This window comes from Nansenia antarctica, assembly GCF_963989245.1.
Source record: "Nansenia antarctica genome assembly, chromosome: 16".
In the NCBI taxonomy this organism is placed as follows: domain Eukaryota; kingdom Metazoa; phylum Chordata; class Actinopteri; order Argentiniformes; family Microstomatidae; genus Nansenia; species Nansenia antarctica.
This window is the reverse complement of record NC_137686.1, coordinates 24096937-24105631: the sequence shown is the minus strand read 5'-3', so window position 1 is coordinate 24105631 and position 8695 is coordinate 24096937.

Sequence of the window (8695 nt, the reverse complement as noted above, 5' to 3'; positions counted from 1 at the left end):
TGACCGGCGTGACCGCCAACTCATTTTAATGTCACTCAACAACTGTAGGATGTGACTCACAAAAAGTATGGAAAACGGCAGCTGTGGTGAAGTGCACAGCGAGGATGGTTCGAAACAGGCTCCTAGGGGCAGGGCTTAAGTCGTGCCAAGCTAGGAAAAAAAACCTTCATCAATGAGAAGCAAAGAAGAGCCAGGCTGAGGTTTGCAAAAAGGATTGGACCATAGAGGACTGGAGTAAGGCCATCTTCTCTGATTGAGTCCAATCTTCAGCTTTGCCCAACACCTGGTCATCTAATGGTTTCGGTGGAGGTATCGGTGATGCTTTGGGGGTGCTTCAGCAAGGCTGGAATTGGCCAGATTTGTCTTTTGTGAAGGACGCATGAATCAAGCCACGTAGGTTGTCCTGGAAGAAAACTTGCTTTCTTTGGAACTCTGAGGATTCCCCCAACTCTGAGGAAAAAACAACACCGTTTTTTTTCCAGCAGGACAATGCTTCATGCCAGGTCAATCCAGGTGTGGATGGATGACGACCAGCTCAAGACCCTGTCAAGGCCAGCCCAATCTCCGCAAACACCATTGCAAACCTCTGGAATGAGATCAAGAGGAAGATGGATGGTCGGTCACAAGCCATGAAAGAAAGCAGAGCTGCTTGAATCTTTGCTCCGGGAGCAGAGCTGGATGGTCACATGGTAGTTTATAGAATAAAACAATAGAATTAATTGTATTCAAACACATACCTATAAATAGTAAAACGGATAATTTTGCAGTGATCTCTTAATTATTTTCCAGAGTTGTATATATATATATATAAATATATGAATTCAAATATAGACACAAGGTTTCTCCGTAGTCCAGGATATGTAGCCCCACTCAGTATCTGTATCATAGTGGCGCTGTAACAATAGTCTCTTCTAATGACATTCCCCTAGTAACTCCTTGCCTCGACGAGTCTCAGGGGAGAGGCGCTACAAAAAGTGATAATTACATGAAATATACATGGAGAATAAAGGGAGCATGTTTACATAACCAGGCCCATAAATATCTGACTGAGAAGACATTGTTCTCTGACTCCTTTTAAGCTGATCTCCGAGGGATGCCATTTTAATGACATGATGGTTTAAAGAGATGCTGCTCCGTCTCGCTCCATATTTAATTAACTTTTCCCTTTTCTGATGCCGACGAGAAGAGAAAAAAAAGGAGAAGAATAAAGAAAAGGAGTGTGATAGAGACAAACACACACGATAGCGCGGGGACAATAACAAATAGCTGGGAGAACAGAGAGGGAAGCGGGGGAAACACGCGCTGAGACCTTGTCATGATTTTGTGAGCTGTTTACAATACAAGATATGCAACAGAGGAGAGGGGCGGAGGGAGGGAGGGAGGGAAAGAATGAGAGAGAGAGACAGGGGAGAGAGAGGGGAGGTGGAGAGAGGGTGAGAGAGAGAAAGGGAGAAAAGGTACAGAGGGGGAAAGGGAAATGAGAGAGGTCGGAAGAGAAGTAATAGAGTAAAGAGAGGGAATTAAATAAATAAAGAGAGGGGGGGGGAGAGAGGGAAATCGAGAGATAGTTAGAGAGAAAAGAGAGCGAGGCAGGGGGAATGAGGCCCGTATCTCTCATGGGACTCTATTATGGAGCATTTCCTAGTTCACCAATAAGCAAAAGAGAAGTAAACAAATGACAAACTGGCATTATGAGGCAATGCGATTACCTCGCATCCCAGCCCCAATAAGACAAAACAAACAGAGACAAAAATAATACCAAACAGAGAATACATTACTCCCATTGTCATGTGGCCCCTGCCTGCAGTATTGTCAGCGACACTCTGAATAAGGATGAATAGCCGACCTTACTAGAGGTATTTACTATACGGTGCATGCATCATCATTGCTATGTGTGTCTTCAGCTACCTTCTAGGGAAACATAGCTTTATCATTTTAATTTGTCACAATTAATTAAAGTTACATTATGGAAGATTGTGCCACTGGGGGTGCTCTTGAGCCAAAAGGGGTGCCCTGAATAGTCTGAAATAATGTATTGGCTGGTTTAATGAGGCAAGTCTTTGATTGATATTATGTGAGTAACCCTACAGTCAACACTTTTACCCTACAGAAAAAAAACTTTTGAGACGTAAAATAAGCAACTACACCTCCATAGAGTATATTTAAGATGAGACTACAGTACTCACAACTATCTGAACCAGGCTATGGAGAAACAAGCTTTCTGCTGCAGAAATAAGAGAGTCATTTACAGTTCCAGTACCAGTGCAACATGAGACATTCAACCATTAAAATCGATGTCCTATGATACAGTGGATACAACATGTACACTAAAACCAACAAAGCCCCAAAGTTATTGTAAAAAGAAGTGAACACAAGTGCCTCACAATGGAGCTTAGCCTGAGTGAACCGGAGTTCAACACTTTCCAGTTGTGTACTGTACCTCCCACTTTACAGTAAGCTGCATTATTGATAGAGCCCCCCCCCTCTCTCTCTCTTTCTGTCAGATTTCTTTTTTGTCCTCATCCTATCATACTGGCAGGAGCCCGGAGAGCTCCAGTGGGTTTGACCCCACATGGTCTATATTTCATTGCATGGTGTTTAATTCATCTGAAAAAAAAAAGAAAAGAAAACTCTCTGCCTTGCCTCGTCTTAGGTAAGGGTGGTGGGAGTTGACTAGAGGGTGATACTCACCTTCAGCTCTCCCAGTTCAGGAGACAGGGGGGATCATTAGCCATCAGGGCAGCGGGTGGGAGTGAGAGAGGGAGGGGGAACAGAGGAGGGAAGAGCTGCTTGCCCTCGTGTGGCCCTCTGAGTGGGGGCGCGGGAAAGCTGAGCGAGAACAACAACAACTTCACTAAGACGGACACACAACAATACTGAGGATAAAAGGGTGTTTGTTTACAGGGCTATTGCTTTGACAACTAGCTTAGAATAGTCACGCCATCTAAACCCACCAGAGACGTACAGAATTTAAACTCACAGCAGCAAACATGATTGCTGTGTTCTCAGGTCTGTGGTCTAGTAACCCGTAACCTAAAACACACTGCAAAAGTCACCTCACTTTCCACTAGGGGTCAGTGAAATTGCTTAGCTTAAACCATATAAATGTATGGTTTGGGGAGAGATGATTTTTAAAATGTATTTAACTTGTATTTATACTGGGGAGAAAGGCGTATTTTGGAGGTGCACCCTGTCCACAATAACAAAACAACACATACAAAATACAACACAGTTAAATACAGAAACCAATTGGAGCAAAATACGCTTTTCTGGTCCAGCTGGTCAAAGGATAAACCAATTGCCCAAGTCAGTTTACATAACCTGAAACTACAGATTGTAAGCTTTCAAATGATGTGTCATACATTGAAATCGGATTTTTTTTTAAACATGACAGGCGTATTTGAATATTGGTACACCTCAAACACTGAATAGGAGAAAAGTGACTAAACGCAGCCACAGCTACGAACGCTGCTAACAGTTAGCGGCTAACAGTGGTACATCGCTATGAACGTCTAACTGCGTTTTTATAACATCACAACATGCTGAGAGAACATTGACATGCTAAAAATACATAACTACACTTAATTAGATGAACACACAGTCCTTGCTTTTGATCACATCCTAAAACGAAGGTATGTTTACAAGTCATGTATCACCTACCGATAGCCTCAGGCAAAGGAGAACAGTGAATCCAATCCATAAATGATTAACCCTAACCCTAAAGTATTTAGTGATCGTTAAAATCTTGTTTATTGAATCGAGTTGGTACTTTAAAACTTCAAGTTGCTGTTATATATATATATAAAAAAAACGAAAAATAGATATTGTTGACACAATAAGTTTCACTTTCACTTTTCTACCCCTTCGAGTGAGCGTGTGGTTTGCACGTTGACCAGCTGCCTTCACAATACAATAAATAATAATATATTAGGAGAAACAATCATATCCTTCACCAAGGAGGTCCTCAATTAACACTCTACTCAAGCGGCAACAGAACATCCAACTGAAATGTTTTCTGTAGATTGTTCCAGCACTGAGGTGCACCATAACTAAAAGCGGATTTAACCAATTCGGGGGAGACCCGAGAACGAGTTAGGTAATTTATGTTCTTGAATTTCAATAATGACGATAGGTAAACCGTGAGTTTATGCAGTAGGGCTTTATAAGGGAGTAGGCTAATGAAGAGATCTAGGGCTGAGATCCAGTCAATCTGTTGATAAAGTAGGCAATACAAACTAGCACTTGTGTTCACCCAATATGCATGAATCACATACATTTTTCTGTAATTTGGTAAATAACTTAAATATAATTTTTTTCCAGCATTAACCACATCAGCCCAACAAATGCTCTCTGCAGGACAGGAATGCAGCTCAGAAAGAGCCTGGTCAATCGTCGGGGCAATAGCATACTAAATTATGTAATCGGCATAGGCTACAGTACATGCAAATTCTGATTATTTAAAGATAATCCCATTGTTAATGTAAAGAGTAAAAATAATGGGACCAAGAATCGATCCTTGTGGGACACCCTTTGTTTTGTCAAGAAAACTTGATTAAACACCATTAAACGCCTTCTGTCTGTTAAATCATTTTCAAACCAATACAGCACATGAGGCCTGATCCAGGCCTATTTCAGACAACCTCTGAATGAGTAGGTAATGGTAAACCATATTGAACGCCTTGGAGAGATCTATAAATAAGGTAGCACAATGTTTATTTTTCTGATCTAGACAATTGAACACATCTAAGACAAGGATAGCAGTTGAGACTGCTATGATCCGGTTGGTGCACATTTAGAATAGTATGAGAAGATAAAAAGGTTCTTGAGGGAGTTGACCAGGGACTCTAATACTTCGGAAAGGGAAGAAGCTTCGATATTGTTAGAATAAATGTTAAATTAAATAAATGTTAGAATAGGTATAGCATAGCATAGAGTACAGCACAGTGTTTTATTTGTATAGTATAGTATAGTGGATAGTGTACATAGCCTTTATTTATGTAAACCAGCTCTTTTCCCTTCTTGTTTTTAGTTTTTTTTCCTAGCACCAGGGGAGCCCCCCCTCCCAAATTTCGTTGTATGGTACCTGTACTATATCAATGACAATAAAGACCATTAATTCATTCATATTGGGTGGTAGTTATCTAGGTCAGAGGGGTCACCACCTTTATGGAGATGGAGCACATGGGCTGCCTTCCAAACCTTGGGGATAGCACCTCAGATAAGAGTCAGATTATTGAGTACGGCCACCACACAGGGCTCCAACTCAGTGATTAAATTGGCTGATTACACAACAGTGATTGGCCTGATCGGCAGACGGCAATGAGACGACCTACAGGAGAGAGGTCGACCACCTGGCTCAGTACAGCCAGGAGAACAAGCTCTCTCTCAACCCTGACAAGACCACGGAGCTGGTGGTGGACTTCAGGAAGAACAGTCGTGCTGGGTGCATCACTGCCTGGCACGGCGACTGCACTGCCCTCAACTGCAAAGCGCTGCAGAGGGTGGGTGCAGACAGCCGAGCGCATCAGTGGTGGTGAGTTTTTTCTTTTCTTCCAGTGCATTTCCCCAGGAGCCTGATTGCTTGAAGGAAATAGCTGTTTGACATCCTCTCGGTTTTAGCCCCGAGACTACGGTAAAACTACTGTTTCCCTGACGGCAGTAGCTTGAATAATTTCTGATTGGGATGGCTGGGGTCCTTGATAATCCTAAGGCCATTTCTGACACACCGGTCATTGTAGGTGTCCTGGATGGAGGGAAGCTCCCGACCGCTGATCTTCTCAGCTGTCTGCACTATACCCTTTGCAGCGCTTTGCAGTTTTGGGCATTGTAGTTCCCGTACCAGGTAGTGATGCAACCTGTCAGGAAGCTCTCGGTTGTACCTCTGAAGAAGGCCCCTAATAACTTTTTCAGCTGCCTGAGATGGAAGAGGTGACGTTGTGCTTTTTTCACCACCTGAGATGGAAGAGGTGACGTTGTGCTTTTTTCACCACCTGGTTGGTGTGTTCATCCCAGGTGAGGTCCCAGGTGATCTGAACCCCCCAGTTCATGTCAGGGACACACTACTCAGGCGGGCCGAAAGCTACAACAGGCCTGGATCAAGCAGATCAGCCACAATGGATTTTTTAATGCCAATTTTAAGTAGAATAAATGTAGAAATGAAAACAAAGATTCACTAGTAGTTGACTGATCTCCCAACGAGCCAACTGAGGGCTGGGAGATGGAAGCGCAGTCGACTGTCCGACCAAGCTCAGCCAAACTACAATTTATCTCAAATAAAAAGCCTGCTGAGATCAAATGCTGATTAAAGACATTACTTAGCCTATCTGTTTTCTCTGTAATGAGGTCAGAGTCTGACAAAACTTCTTTCGGCAGGGAGGAAGATGGAATTTCCACTATTTCCAATATTCCACTATTACAGAATATAAATCACTTTATTTTGACACTATGATATTTGAAAACACTAATTGTTATTATCATTATGTATAACCGATTTTATCTATGAATTTTATTGTCAAATGATTTATTATGCAATTACACTAATTCACCATATACGGTGATGCTTTTGTGTCTACATAGCCTATTTGAGGTCCATAATAAAAACAATACCATTGACAGAATGGTCATTTGTGAGACTGTGTCAAAGCTGGTAATTGAAATTAGGTGTGTAATGTTGGACTATAATAATGAAGTCCCCCCAGATCAGATTACTTCCACTGGCAATGTGGCAATTTTAAACTACCATGTTCTGAACACTGATATGTATTGTATTGTTTATTGAGTGCCTTAAGCCAATGTATGGTTGCTGTATCCAACCTGAGACCTTAATGGTTATGTAAACATCCAAGATGGAACAAGTTGTTGCTAAATTGGAAAAGAAAGTGAGTTTAATGTAGCACATGGAACATAATTGATGTTTTGAGACAACAACCATTCTACTGTGTCATATTTGGTTAAGTTTGGGGAAAATGTATAGGATAATTACTCAATTGGAGAAAAAAAACGTGTCGGCCACCTGTCAAGTCTATAAAGATAACGCGGTCAGGAAGTCAATTACAGTAGGTGGGTAATAGCGAGAGTGGTAAACTTTATAGACTGCAAGGCTATAATCACAAGTCGTCAATGATCTATTTTAAGAACCAATTTAGGTGGTTTGATGGTTTGTTCATTTGTGTCTTGTCTCGGAGTACATTTATTTTCTAAGCCCCTTGTGGGTTTCCCAAACTCACTTGCTTTGTTTTGCCTTGTGCCATATTTTCATTTTCTTGAATGCTCTATATATATATATGCAGTAAATATAATAATTTTACATCCACATGTTTTACATAGATTTGATCATGCAGCCTAATAAGTACTGTGGATTAAGGACTGGGCAGTTTCATTGATTTATCTATAGAAAAATAGACTTTTCAAATAATACTTGTATATGTTACGGTACATGTGGGAATACGGTACATGTGGGAAAACTAGGGTTAGGGTTAGGTGCTAGGGTGACTTGGTACATGCTGGCATGTCTAACCCTAACCCTAACCTTAACCCTAACCCTAACCCTAACCCTACCCCTAACCCTAACCCTAACCGTAGCACCCTAGCACCTGATTGATTGATTGATTGAGAATGTTTATTTTGGTCCCCTATACAATTCACAATACAGATCTAAAAAAATGTACACAGTCACAATGTAGTCCCACATGTACCGTAACATATATATATATATATATATATATATATATATAAATGTGTGTTGATGATTCCATGGAAGAGGAGATTCAACAACCAGTGGAGAATAAAAATTATGTATTTCAAACATGCTAATCATTTCTTGAGGGCTTTATGCGTAATGCGTGGTAGACTTGCAATCAATAGTGACAAGATGCTAATCACGTCTCCAGACGGAATTCTTGCGAATCAGTTAAACACCTGATTGATTTGACAGAGCAATCATGGTTCTTACAGGTGTAGCGTAAACGAGGCAAATCTTAGTTTTTTGGTGCTCAAAGTGCAACAGAAAAAATGCTACGGGCCAGAGCATTTGGGTTACTGACGTTTTGTTGTGATTTGTGAGTTTGGTTTGTTTAGTCTGTCTGATTGTGCATTTTAATATATGGTATGGTAAATTGTAGTATTGCAGTGTATTTGTATAATAATTAACCTCTAACGATGCATTTTTGTGATACTTTATACAACACAGCATGAACGAACGCAGGTTGGTACAATAGTTACCATGGTGTATTCCCATGGTACTTTGTAAGGTGTTGGTGATGTGTGTATTTCTGAAGTAGTGTCTTTGTGTTAAGTGTGCCATCTGAGGAGGAGAGTATTTGTGGTACTGCATGGGGGCGGCGTTCGACTGTTGCCAAGCTTCTCTGAAACTTCTCCAAGACCTGAAGGCGATATTCACAGCTCCAGACATTTCTGTCCAATTATCACCTGAGATCTGTTCCTGCCAACCACACCTCTATAGCCCTTGAATCACTATATATTGTTTTATAAGTCAATGTTCCAAGTTTAACTTCCATGTGGGGGATTTTGTGTACCAGTGTAACACAAATATGATCTGTGGTTAAATTTAGAGTAACATTAACGTGACGTAACGTTTTTGCCAATCTGTGTTTAGTGAAAGTAGCAAAACAAATAACATAATTAGTTCTTATTACGAATACTATTTATAAGCCAAGCACTTCTGGTGCACAGGTAC